Raw genomic sequence first — 14,190 nt, 5'->3', positions numbered from 1 at the left:
TCCACAACATGATTTTTTTTTTCTTTTAGGTTTTCTTGCTTCTTCTGGTCTTCCTCTGTGTATCACTCTCAGCTCTCCTGTTTGTTTGTTGTCTCCACATCTCTCAGGCGTTTTCTTTTTTCTCTCTCTCTTAATGTCTTCTTTTATTCCCATCTTTCTTCTTTTTCCTCTTTCTGTTTTCGTTCTTCTGTCCCTGTGGTCCTCACCTCTTGTCCGGGCATCGAGGGAGGAGAGAAGCAGAGGAAGGAAAGGAATGCTAATTTTGTCACCACAGTGACGGAGTAGAGAAGGAGAAACTGAAAAAGGAGAGAGAGAGGAAAATGTCACTTGTCTGAGGAAATGAGATGGCCATTGCACTCTGTTCGTGTGTGTGTGTGGGGGGGTGTGTGTGTCTGCATGCGTCTCCACTGAAAGATCAGGGTGACAGTCTGGGTGACATTGTGTGTTTTCCTCTGCTTCACCTCATCGTTCTGCTAAGTAAACGAGATGTATAATATAAATGTGTAAATTATTCTACAGTGGCCGAAGGGTTGTATATCTATGCTATGTGTCTACACATTTGTTGTTGTTGGTTTTTGTTTTCCATCAGTGTTCAATGTGGTTTTCTGCCCTTGTTGTTTTTCCAAGTCAATTATCAGTCTCTCACTTCTTCCCTCTTCACCTCTCAGTCATGTCGGAAGTGTAATCACGTTCAGGGGCTGAACTGAGCCAGAGACGGGGAGGTTGATGGGAAGGAGAGGGGGGCCAAGAGAGAGTTTGGAGCGAATGCTGGAAAGAGGAAGAGAAAAAGGAAGGAAAAAAAAAAAACATTGGTATGTGTACCCAATTACCACTCCAGCCAGCCAAAGTCACCTTCGCAGAGAATGGACGCACGCACTCTCAAAATAGCTGCTTCCATCCTGCCTCCTCTGTGCGCGCATGCATGTGTGTTTGTTACAGTGGTGATGAGGCAGACTGAATAATATCATGGCCTTCCTCCCGTCCGACAGCACAAGGCTTATTATGAGTGTGTCATCCTGTGTGTGTGTGGGTGTGGAAGAATGTGGGTGATTGTGTGTGTCCTGTGTCTGATTGCGCTAGCTGATTGAGTCCTGGCCCTGCAGTTTTCAGGTCCTCATCCTCTGATTAGGTGTTGCAATGTCTGAAAGAGGAAGAAATCTTGTGTGTTAGTTGAAAAGAGTAAGAAGGAGAAACCTGAGGGCAGTGGTGTTCACCAGAGCCTTTTGCTCTGGTTCTTAGTAAGCAGGTTCTCAGTCTTTTGTTTGGGTGAATTCTTGCATGAAAATAAATTTGACTTGTTTGCCTTATGAAAAAGTTTTTAGCAAAGTGTAATGTCTTTTGCTTCTCTTGTTATTGTTTGTGGCCATACATGCCACCTAAACTTCTTGCAGCTACAAATATTAATGTATTTTATTGGGATTTGAAGTGAGTGTTTTTGAAGAAAAAGATGTATGTTTAGCCCCCTTTATTGCTCTACCTCCAAAGTAAAACAGTAACAAACATCCTCATGAAGAGCAAGGAACACAACAGACAGAGCAGGGCGAAAGTTTCAGCAAGGTTTAAAGTGGGCCGAGGTCATAGAACAGTCACAGGTCACTTTTAAGGACGAGTAGAAAACTGAAAACCAATTTCTGAGGCTTAAGAAGTGCTCTTTACAGGTTGCTAAAGCAAACATAAAGGTGCTTTGAAGAGACTGAAATGAACTTTTAGGCCTATAAGCAGAGTCCCTTGTGTTTGAAAACTAATAGTGCACATCCCTGGAATTCACATGCTGTCTGAGGAAGTATGGGAGTATATTTCAACAATTTCTAGGAGAAATATTGAGGTTCCAGATTTTAAGCTTTTTTCCATTGGTTGAATGTTGTCCCTTCTTCCACCATTCCTTCGTTCTTCCTGTTAACCTTTTGTCCTTCCTTTCTTGTCGACTTCCTTCTGCCTTTACTCTTATGTCATTGCTTCCCTTATGTACTTTTATGTTTTCCTTCCTTCTTTCTTTTTGCCTTTTCCTTCTTCATGTCCTCCCTTCCTTCCTCATATACTTATTTGTGCCCTCCTTCTTGTACTTATTTCCTTATTTTCTTCATCAGTTTTCCTTCCTTTCTTTCCTACCTCTGCCCTTTTTCCTTCCTCCTATCCGTTTATTCCTTGACTAAATTCTTCATTCTTTTGAGGCTGGAAACAAATATGTGGAAACCTTACATCCCCCAGAGCACTCAATCTTCACTTTCAAACATGGTGGTGGTAGCATTTTGCAGTAGGGAAGCTGTTCTTTTGCAGGGATTGGTAAACTAATTAAGTGTTTCAGGTGAAAGTATATTCATGAACTCAAGTGGCCTAGTCAACGTCTTGACCAAAATCCAACTGAGAATCCTTGTTAAAACATGAAAAGTTGCTCAGATGTACTCTGTCTAATCTGATTGAAGTTAAGCGAAGAACAATGAGTGAACATTTCATTCTCTGAATAAATTGACTTGCAGGTGTAAATGTACACATAAAACTTGTTTAATTTTTCTAATGTTTCGTAAAGGAATAATCCTTCAAACCATCATTTATGCCCAACTTTGTGCTGGTCCTTTACATAAATCCTGATAAAATATATTGAAGTCTTTGAAAGTAACATGACTAGATGTAAGCACTGTACTGTTGCAGACAGCGTGGGACCTCATCAGCAAACAGAGCGACCATATGTGTGTTCCCTTGTTAGCAGTATCCTCCTTTTCTCTTGCCATTTAATTAAGAGACAATAGACCTCCTAACACTGCCTGCTATCCCACTGTCTAGTGAGAAAAACAAAGAACAGACCTGAACAAGGGAGGGATCAAGTTGGAACAGCTATACGTGTAGAAAATAAGGAAGGCAAGTGCCAGAAATGTTCAACCAAAAAGAGTAATAGACTAAAGAGGAAGAAAAACCAAAGAGGAATTACAGGAGTTGGAATAAGCGGCTCGAGCTGATGAGGAAGAAAGCAATGGAATAGTGCAGACTGATGAGGATGTAAGGTCTATACACATTTTCTATTTCCTCTGGTGAATTGATGCCATTCATTTCCATAGCCGCCTGAACGTTATGCAAGCTTTCATGTGGTTTTCAAGTGGTAATCTGCTCCGTCTTATTCTTTATTTTCCATCTGTATAGGATCTTTCACTCCATCGCTTCCAATCTTTCGCTATCACATCTGACTGATTCCTGTGGAATGAGTGCATGTGGGGTTGTGCGCGCTCCTATCTTTGGTTAGAGAACACATCCCTGTGTATCCTGGCTGAGCATCTCTGCTGTTCTCTCACCCTCTCCTGTCAGCGTGTGGCGAGTGTTGAGATAGTGGGTTAAATTTTAATGGTGCTGCCATCTCTGAGTAGCTTCTAAAGGGGGCCAATGCAGACTGACACACTCACTGAGCCGTAAGCAGAGACAAGACGGAGATAGGGACGATATCTGGGTAGACACACACACATTCATGTGGGGCCCTGTATAAACAGCAGGTAAATAATAAAAACCTGATTCTGTTTCACTGTATTTTGGGCTGGGTCAGGTTGGTTTCCTGCCAACCAGAGTCTAGTACTTTAGAATTTCAGCCCTGCTATGACCTTTTTAGGTACTGTTTTAAATCATCACAGTCAATTGTAGAGAATGTGCAGTCATGCTTTGAATAAATGAAATAAATCACTTGTCCTCCAGTAGGTTTAACTTTAAAGAAGATAATCCTGACATAATTTTTCTGAGACCTTAGATCTGCTGTGAGCCCTAAAACAATGGCTCGTTTTTTTTCTGAACGTTACGTTGCACTTCCCTTCAGTATTTTGTCATTTATAGAAAACTTTAAAAACCTCTGCATACTTGCACACTAGGAATGCATTAGGTGACCACAGCAGCCAGTCTGAACTCAGTCGAGCAAACACTTGTGCTCATAAGCACATTCTCTGAGCCGTATTGTGTATTGTTTCTTGATTGTTTTCATTCGGCCAACATCACATAGCTGTCTGATTGGCAACATGTCCCCTGATGGCTCACTAAGCACATGGAGGGATTAGGTGTGTGTTTTTGTGAATCCTTTGTGATTGTTTGTGTTTTTGTCTGTCTTTTTTTTTTTTTTTTTTTCATCTTGCCCCAACAGCAGCCAATTCCTGGGAGAGGGCAGCAGACAGATGTTCGAGGACAGAATTCACATATCTATCTCCCAGTTTAAATATCATTTTCTCTTGTGTAGTTTATTTTTGTGAGCTGCTGCTTCTTTTCCAAAGAGGTTAAATCTAATTTCACAAACTTGGAGTGGTACAGCATCCCAGTAGATTAGGAAGTAAACTTTTTGAAGTTCTGGAGTAGAGGTACAGGTGCCAGCTTGTGGCTCTCCTTGCTTCCAACTTCTTAGTTTCAATTATAAAACTACCTGGAGCCTTAGAACTATATAGCAAAAAAGGGAGATTCTGACTGAGGCAGGGCAATGAAGTTAAAACTGAATTATCTTGTGGAATTTATTTCCATGACAGTAAAAGTGATGATAATTTTGGTCTTGACAGTGACTTTGGAGAAGTGGCCTATTTGATGGGTATTTAATGAGTCATTTTATTACCTCTGGAAAATGTAAATTTCAACTTATTTTCACTCAATCAGGAAGTTTATTTTTGATAAACAAGGTTGGCATTTTCAAAACATAATAAATCCCTACACTAATCAGGAAGTTTATTTTTGATAAACAAGGTTGGCATTTTCAAAACATAATAAATCATGTTGAGTATTTGGAAAAGTCACAGTTTCAACACAAAATTCTTCAGGTGTATTTAGAAGAAAAGTACAAAAAACTACATAACTAATCAAGTGCAACCCTTTTGCTTTATAAATCCTTGATATTTTCTTGAAAAAAAAAAAAATCTAGAAAAAACACCTTTAACACATTATTGTTGAAACTGGCACACACACATTTAAAAATGAAAACCAAGTCCAGAAACTATCTGGATTTCAGTTGCAGTTTTTGGCTGCAAATGGATTAGTCCAGGGGTTTTTCATATATATATATATATATATATATATATATGCGATCCTAAACATTGTGACTCCACAACTGCAGAGTAAGACACAGGAACAGCGAGCTAGTCATACAATAAAGTCAAGTGCAACAATTATATTTATAGTTTTCTCCCTTCTTACCACATCAATCACTTATTAATAATCAAAAAATAAACATTAAGCTTAAAACCATACTACTGCAACAGACTGAATGTTCTGTTCTTTGTGTGGGAAATATTTAAGAGTTGTTTTTTTAAGTGGTGTCAGTTGCTCTGGCAACGAGTCTGCGCGTAGCTGCGCTTGTACAGAGAGCGAGAAAGAAGTGGTTTCGAGTTGTACTTTATCGGCTTTTCCCTTTGCAGGGGAGCACAGCATGAAAATAATATGTGCATGTCCAAATTTGATTGAGTTTACAGAATTATTCTACGGCGGCAGCACGGCTATGCATGACATGTTAAAGAATAGCCTTTTTGCCCTCCAGCGTTGTCCTGCATGTCTGAAATTTCTTTATGTAAACAATAACATGCAGGGCGTCTATATTTGTAAATATAATTATGATTAAGTCAGTGCCTCACCAGCTACGAACCTCACTGCACGTCACTGAAATAATATCTATGGTGCGTGACCCAAAGCATAGTGGTTGTAGTAACTGTGAAGTACTACGTGAACTGTGAAGTGAGTATGTCTGAAACCACCAAGACTCTTAATAACATCGGCCTTTAAGCCAAGCTGAGTAGCAGAGCCTTGGGGCTTTGTCAAGGAGGTGACCAATAACTTGACAGTCTCTTTAAAAGCACCTAAGGCGTCCTCTGCCAGAAAGTTTGCCATCTTGGCAGCACTTCAACATTTAGGCTTTTAGTGGCATGATAGAAACCACTTGTGTGGGGGAGAAAAGGCTTAAATGATGCTTGAAGTTTGCCGAGTGATATTTAAAAGGATTCTGAGAGCATGAAGGAAAAGCTGTTCTGGTCTGAAGAGACAAATCTTTAACTGTTTCAAGGACGGTATCTGGCAAACCCTAGGCGCTGCTCATCGGCTGGCTAATATCTCTGCGCTAAAGAGTCATTTTGGTACTGTCATGCTATGAGGGGCTTGTCAAAGGATGGAGTAAGCATTCAGATACACATGTTCTCCAAGGAAAACCTGCATCAGAGTGTGCAAAATGAAACTGGGATGACCTTTTGCAATCACCAGATGGCCAAGACAGAACTGGAGTGGGTTCAGGACTTGACTGTCCTTGAGTGGGCTGCCAAAAGCCCAAACATGAATCCCTGGGAGAACATCTGTGGAGAGACGTGAAGATTGCTCTTCCCAACCAGTCAGAAGGAGCCAAAGAGAATTTTTTGAAGTGGCCAAATCCAAATTTAAACAACTTGTAGGGACTAAAATTAATTGTAACTTAGCTGAAGTGCATTTTAAAATTACTCTTTGTTAAAATCTGAACAATGTTTGATAATTGATCGTAAATTAAAGCTCTTTAACGAAACCACCGTAGCATTATTGAAAGGCGAATCTTGCTCATAATTAAAATAAATCTATTTAAATATCAGTGTAAAACTCATTTGAAAGGTCTAAAAATTATGTCGGCTGCATGTTTTTAGAGTCATTTCTCTCTGTTAATCAAAGCAATTGTTGCAGTCCTCCTTAAACTAGGCTCTAATTTCTTTTTTCTTTATTGTTATTAAATTGACTGAATAACCTAATCTTTATTCTCTTCCTTTTTGTCCGTATCTCCTTCAGCTCTGCCTCTTCTGCAATTTCTCGACATGGATACTTATCATTAATTCACATCTTTTTTGTCTTTTTCCTTTTTTCCCACTCCTCTCATTTCCTTTGCCTCATTATATTAATATGTTCCCAGAGAACAAAAAAAAAGAAAGAAAAAAAAAACTTAACGGCAAGCACCAGAAACAGCTCAATCTTTTTGCCTCTAGACAGACACTTAAGTCTCTGTATGTGCAAGTCCTGCGGGTGATGACTGACATTAAAAATGGCAAATTTCCCCACTTCCTCGCCCCCATCCCCTTTTCCTCTGTGCTTCTTGCTCCAGGGATAATCAGACCTGGCAAAACTGGCCCTTGTCCTCCTCCTTGTCACAATTGTGTGTCGGTGGACAAATTTGTGCTTGTGCGCACAGTCTTTTTCACCATGCGGTCAAGTCACAATTGCTAATCAGGCCTCTGAGCTTTGCCTGGAGGGACCAAGAGGAAAGGAAGAAGGAGGAAGGGTGGGCAAATGATTGAGTGCTTTCCTTTGTCCTCATCACTGAAGCAGAGATAAATACGAGAAAGGATGGATGGTTGCAGACGAGAGGATGGAAACTGAGGGATTAACAGGATGAGAGTGTGCACCAGCACTCTGACACGCTTTTAACCGTCCTCCATGGCATGACACTGTGTAGACCTCCATTTTTCTCTGTCCTCCTTTCATCTATATTGCTTTTCTATAAGTCAGTGCTGCTTGTATTCATAGAGCTCTCTATCATGTATTCATCCCTCTAGTTCCATCATCCATCTAGTTCCCACTCATTTTGCTATCTTTCCATAAGGTAATAATGAATATTTGAGAGCTGACAGGAGTGCTGTACCTAATCCCCTTTGCCCAGGGCAAATGTGCCTCATGGGGTACACTACTGTTGGAGTTCATCTAACTTTTTAATTGAGATGGAAATCCAATTTTTAAGTTTTCATTTCTACTTCTCTACTCATGTAAATGAGACTGCATGGTTGTGCACGTATCATGCCAGCTGTCAGCAAAGATAGTAAATGTTGCCAGTGGGGATATGCTACAAGGTAACTGACCTAGGCATTGAGCAGCATTTAGCGGCGCTTCCTAAGCCTGACCTCAATGAATTGGAGGATCTAAGAGCCTCCTACACAAAAAGAATGATGTTCTGTCCTTCGTTTAAAACCATTATTCTTGAGTCATTCTGACCTCCTTACATAACTCTCTGTATGAAGTCTCATTGGCCAGTGAAATGCACACAACGTGTACAGTGCCTGTAAATGTCACTCCATAGCAAGAAACGAGGATCAGACCTGATTGATACCTAGGTTACCAGAGCCTGGTTTATAGTGTAATTCACTCTGTTCTCCATAGAGGGAGCACTGTGCTGTGAAGGCCAGAGAAGCATCAAGGGCATTCACACTTTGAATAACAAACACCATCGCACCACAGAAGGACACAGTCTGAGTCGCTCACTCACTCACTCACACACACACAGCTGGTTTGGGCTTCTGAACAATGAGTCGTTGTGTTTTTGTTGTTTCTGTGGACTGCATAAAAAGCCTCTGTTGTTGCAGGTGGCTTCAAGGTCACTTCCTCATCTTATTTGTCCTTTAAACTTCTTTCCCCTTTTATTTGCTTTCTCGTGGTCTGTTTTCACACCTTTATTTGCACTCGCTCCTTGTGATTTGATTTTCTTCTACACTCTGTAGTTCTCCCACATTCCCTCCCTTTCTCCTCCTTGTAATTAGCTAGTGTAATTGCTGTAGTAAATCTTTTCTGATGTCCCAAGGAGACTGGCTGATATAGGACTGATTTAATAAGCACACCATAGCGGCTCACCTCTCCCTCTGTGTTGTGTGTGTATGTAAGTGCACACATACACTGGGGGGGAGCTCTGTATCTTCTGTTATTTGCTTTGGGGATTTATTGGCTGTTTGTGTGGTTTCAGCAAGTGCAAATTCAAGTTCAAGGTAGTGCTGTGTCGATGTGTCAACCATAGTGTGCCTTATCAGTTATGCGGGTGGCATACTCGGGTGTGCAAGTTTGTGTGTCTCATCAGTGATGCTGCTACGTGCCATGTGTGCGTCATCACCGAAGACCTTCATGGCCAAAAGAGCACAGAGAGGTCATATTGGTCCTGGGAGAACAACACTAACAGCCTCACATCCATACAAACACAAACCAACTGACCGAATCGTGGGCCTTTCGACAGCCTCTAGAATCACCTTTGCACAAGCACTGTTGTTTGAACTTTTTCTTCCTTTTTTTTTGTAGTAAATGGTATGTGTAGGGGTTTGTCTGTTTTTTTGTTGTAGAGCAGCAGTTTAGCAGTATGACCACTAGAGGGCACTGTGACTCCACACATGAAATGCGGGCTCATTGCAAAGCCCACACATTCTTCCTCCTTATTCTATCATTTCTGTTAGAAAAATGATTTTAAAAAAAACTTGAAACATTATTTTTTACCGGTTGACATTGATAAAGAAGAGGTCAAATGTAATGAAGACAAAATGAAGGTCTTTAGGATTTTTTTTGCAGATTTGTACTGTTTTGTACACATTTTTATATATGTATTTTTTTGTTATTTTTCTTTCTTTCTTTTTTTTACCAATTAATTTTATTTTTTTTAACCAACAATAAATTTATAATCTTTGTTGCAGTTTTAGTAGTACTATCATTGGCCAACTATAATTATTAATATATTAAATCAGTTTACATCTCTAATTTTAGTTTTCTATAATGATATAATGTGTTATATATATATATATATATATATATATATATATATATATATATATATATATATATCTGTGTGTGTGTAATTATCTTCTACCTAGTAAAACACTGTAAAGGATTGGGGTAAAATTGTTTTGGCAATTTTATTTATTTATTTTTTTCTTTGTTTACAGTAAAAGTTTTTGTTTCATCCAGCAGCTCACATCGATCAATTAGAAGGAAACTTGTTTTTCTCAGGACACAATTTTTTTTTCTCAGTTTGATTTATAATAAATAAAACCATAAATAAAATTTGTTAAAATTTCACCTGCAGTTGCACTTTTCATGCACCAGGGGAGCGCAAGGGAGCAAGGTCCTAGCCCCTCCCATATGCCGTCCCCCTGTGTCCTGGCCCTCCCACATCCTGCCCAGTCCCCCTCCCCACTGCCCCACCCTGCCATCTGGTGCTTTTCACACAATGGCGTGCCCGTGGACACATGCACGTACGCACACACTGTCGGGAATCTTTTCTCCTCATTTCCTTTCACAGTGGAAAAACAGGATGAAGGGGCTCTTTCAGCCTTGAGGTTACCCTGGAAACTCCTTTATTCTTCTCCTGTCAAACTCTTACATCGCAACACCAACACTTCTATATAGAGTGACAGAATGGAAGTTTAAAGTTTAAAGGGACCAGAGCAACAGCTGTCTCTCTGTCTGCCATAGTTGACACAAAGAGCAGCTTTTCCCTTCATTTTTTCTTGTCTTTCTTCTCAGTTTTAATAGTTTTATACTTCTGAAGTTCTAAACCAAAACCATGTGAAGTTCTTTATAAGTTTCCATGAAATACCAAAAATTTGGCACAGGATCTGTGTATGCATGTGTGTTTTTCTTTCTCTGGATCACATTCAGAAGCTTTTTTTTTTTTGTCCTAAAAACTTTTCAGCTCAGGAGTATTGATGTTTAAACTCAACTCCCTCTTCTCAGTTTCTGTTTAGACAGCTTCCAGACCTGGAATGCAGAATGGAAAAAGTTACGTTGGTATTATATAAAGTTAATATGAGGGTTTTCTTCCATCGTGCCACAAGGGGGCCCATGAAAAACTCTTGATGCTACAAATATACAATGAAACACATCATCTGTAAGCTTTTAGTGGGTTAAAAATAAACCACTGGGATCTACAAACAGGGAGTGGTGATGAGAGGATGAAAAGGCTACATGAAAAGGCTGAAAAAGCCATAGTGAAGAGAAAAGGTTTTGCTTTATGAAAGAGGGATGAAACTTCTTTTGAGTGCATGCTTTAGGTTCAGCTTGGCCAGATATAAAAGAGTTTTATGTTTTTAATTCCTTTGTTCGTCTCTCTTTCTACCCCTCCTTTTCTTTCTATATTTCTTTTTCTTTTATGTCTGAACTAAGCCTGGCTACACAACACTCTCTCCACTCCACATTTTTGTCCTTTTAAGGAGTGAGGGAATGAGAATGGAAAGCTAGCTGAAATGGGGTGAAGGACACACTCTCTGAGCTCACTAACTGATAAACAGACTCCTCTTTGTGCAGATGGACACACAAACACTGACACACAGTTTGTTACTTATTGACAAAATCCCCATCATGACTTGGCTCCTCGTGATTCTGCTGAACACCCCTCCTTTTCCTTTTCCCCCCTCCAACTTTCTGCATTTTTTTGGTCTCTCCACATAATCAAAAGCAGATGTCAGCAATGGAAGAATTTCTACCATGACACACACACACACACCCTCCCCCCCACGCACACACACACACGCAGCCCCTGCCAGTGTGCGTTCACACACACAGACGCACGCGCAGACACACATGGTGCCAAGCAGCTGTCGAGGGGAGAAGGTGGGGGTGTTCCAGGAAAAGAGGATTGTGTGTCCGCCTGTGTTAAAGCAAAGTTGGTTTATTTTTGCAATAAAACCTGTCTTTTGTTGACAAACAAAACAGACCATAAAAACATTCCTGTCATGTGTTTTCAGCACTCTACAATTGTTTTGTACTGGAAATGTTTATGTGTGTGTGTGTGTGCGTGGTCAGACATGTGTTCTGCCTCCATCATCTTTCTTTCCTCCCCCACTATGACTAAGTGTAACAGGATGCAGTGCTCTGTAGTCGCCGCCAGAGGTGCCATCAGCTCATAAATGAAAAGCCCTTGTACATGTAGAAACCACGGAGCAGCCATTTTACAGTCTACACACCAGACCCCATTTTATGAATCAGCTATGATGTCAACACAGCTCAGGCTGATTCTATTGGCTAAAGCGCAGCCTGAGCTTCGGCTCTGTACATCCACACATATGCTTCAGTTCTGGGTCTGCCTCTCTCTGAGACACACACACTGACCCACTGACATGATGCTTCCACTGGGTCACCAGCCCTGCTCAGACGGATTTTGTACTATCCTAGGTCTGTGCTGTAGTTAGGCCTGTCACAATAATACATTTTGCTGGATGATAAATTGTCCCAGAGGTTATTGCGATGGAGTATAATATTGATGATCTGAGAGCATTTTCAAGCAATATAACGGCATAATAATGTAAGAACACATTCTCAAAGATTAATAAACGTTAAATTCGGGTGAACATTTAACACTGGAACTGAAAGACAATTTTTAAATATTCAAAATAAGTAAAACAGGAAAAAATAAAATAAATTATGAAGTGTTTGTAAACAAAATTGTCCTTCAAAAACAGTGCACCAAATTGAAAACTTTTGTCATCCAATTTTGGTAGAAAGAGGGAGAAAACAGTTAAGTCGTGGAATTAGAAATTGTTGAGCTTGTTTTACTACATCATGCGACTTATTGCTTGCTGTGAAAGGGGTAGCTGTAGTTTTTACTTTTCTTACAGATTCGCTGAAACATGGTTACTGTTGAATGTTGTACATTTTTCTACTAATGTTTGTAGAAATACTTTTTCTCCAATTTTGTGTTTTTGCGAAGTGAATATTGGTTTAGAGATATAGACTTTTTAAAATCTCATCTCTCCTCTTCCTGTAATATGTTCAGCTGTGGCTTGCTGTGGTTACGTGTTTGTGCAAAGATGTTATTTCCTCATTGATGTGTGGATTTTCCTATCCTGTGTCTATATTGGCTACCTTCCTGTCTTAGTTTCCTGCAGGGATTGTGAGGAGTATTGGATACACAATAGTGCTTTATATGGTAACCATGCACACAGGTGGCTGTTTTCATAATCCCAAATATACTAAAACAATGAAAATTGTTTGTTGTTGAAAAGTTCTTATCTCTGTGAGATACGTTTCATAAAGTGGAAGCTACTGCTGAGGCAAATGATCTTAAACCCAGTGACATACTCTTCTCTTTGTGTGTGTCTAAATGAGGACATGGTGTCCTCATTAGGACTATTGGCAGTTCACAGACTGTTGAACTGACTGCCGTCTCTCATTCAGACAGAGGACTCTTTGACCAGACTTGTGGATGGATCAGTGGATGAATAGAGTTGTTATCCTGTGGCAATTATGTGACTTTGTGGTGACTGCTGACACTTCCACTGTTTGAATCAGGCCTCTTCAATAAGCTGTGCACCATAATAATAAAGTAATTAATGCATATAGGCTGTGCAAGAAGCAGGTTAGGTCTGATGCTGTCTGTTTGATTTCTGGTCTTTTTTTGTACAAGTTGCAATACTTTGCTTTAGTAGTACTTTACATTATGGTGTAGAAGCACCAAACAAGAGAGCTACAGGGTCATCCTGACCAGCAGTGCTGTAGAAGTTCTCATTTAACAAGAACTAGTTCTAAGGTCAGTTTAAAGAGCTTAAAACAGATCTAGTACATGATCACATTTAACCACCTAAACATTCTGGCCTGAATGAGATGGTTTTAGATCATGACATCAATATTCAATTTGTATCTAAATTGTGTTCTCATCTAGCATTTACATTCTGGCCTTCACACTCAAAAATGTCTATTTATTCCTATTGTTCATCTAAATGTAGTGTGTGGTGGCAGAATTCCCCATAAAGCTGCTCTTATCTACTTACTTAAGGATCAAACAAAACTTAGATACGAGATCAGCCATTTTTTCATCATTACAGAAATCAAAATTGATACAGAAAAAGATGCTCGCTTAATAGTTTTTACTTCGAGTCCTTAAACATTTGAGGCATTGTCAGTCCTGTGATCGTAAATTAATAAGCAGTGATTGATTAGATATTTCCTGACGGGAACAGCAGGACAGCTGTGGCATCCAGAGCTCTCCTGACCTTAGACCCAATCTGCCTGGAAACAGAAAGTTATGTGACCAAAGCCCACGTGACTGTTCATCTTTCACTCCTAATTCTCATCCAGTTCATATCCACCCCCACACTGACACATCCTTACAGTCACAACTCTGACCTTGTCGGAACCAGTTAATGTCAAGTGTCTTCTCTCAGTGTTTGTGTGTGTGCAGATGCATAAGTTTAATGCAATCTCTGAATGCCCCGCAGTAAAGAGATGTCTGGCCACGTTTAAAAAGCCCAAGCTCAACAAAGACGTTACCCACATTTTTAAGCCATTTCGTGTTAGTTTGGGATTACCTGGGGCAGCTCAAACAAAAATCCAACACCTCAGTGACATCATACAGTTGGACGAGAGTGAAAACGGCAAAGGCCGTACCAACGCTGTCACTTTTAATATGCCTCACACAGGCATTGTGATGCATATTAATCTATCTGTTTTTACCCTTTAGCAATGCTTATCATACACCTATTTAAGCTCCACAGTCACCTT

At 40.0% G+C, this 14,190-nt stretch overlaps 1 protein-coding gene across 2 annotated transcripts in view; it reads left to right on the top strand.

Annotated features, from left to right (window-relative positions):
• Nucleotides 1-14,190, top strand: part of LOC122836632 (protein diaphanous homolog 1) — a 100,094-nt gene that overhangs the window by 67,077 nt on the left and 18,827 nt on the right. The gene's annotated exons all lie outside the window — the stretch shown is intronic.

This window comes from Gambusia affinis, linkage group LG09 (genome assembly GCF_019740435.1).
Source record: "Gambusia affinis linkage group LG09, SWU_Gaff_1.0, whole genome shotgun sequence".
NCBI classification, from domain to species: Eukaryota; Metazoa; Chordata; class Actinopteri; order Cyprinodontiformes; family Poeciliidae; genus Gambusia; species Gambusia affinis.
The sequence above is the reverse complement of the archived record's forward strand: the minus strand, read 5'-3'. Positions and strand labels throughout refer to the sequence as shown.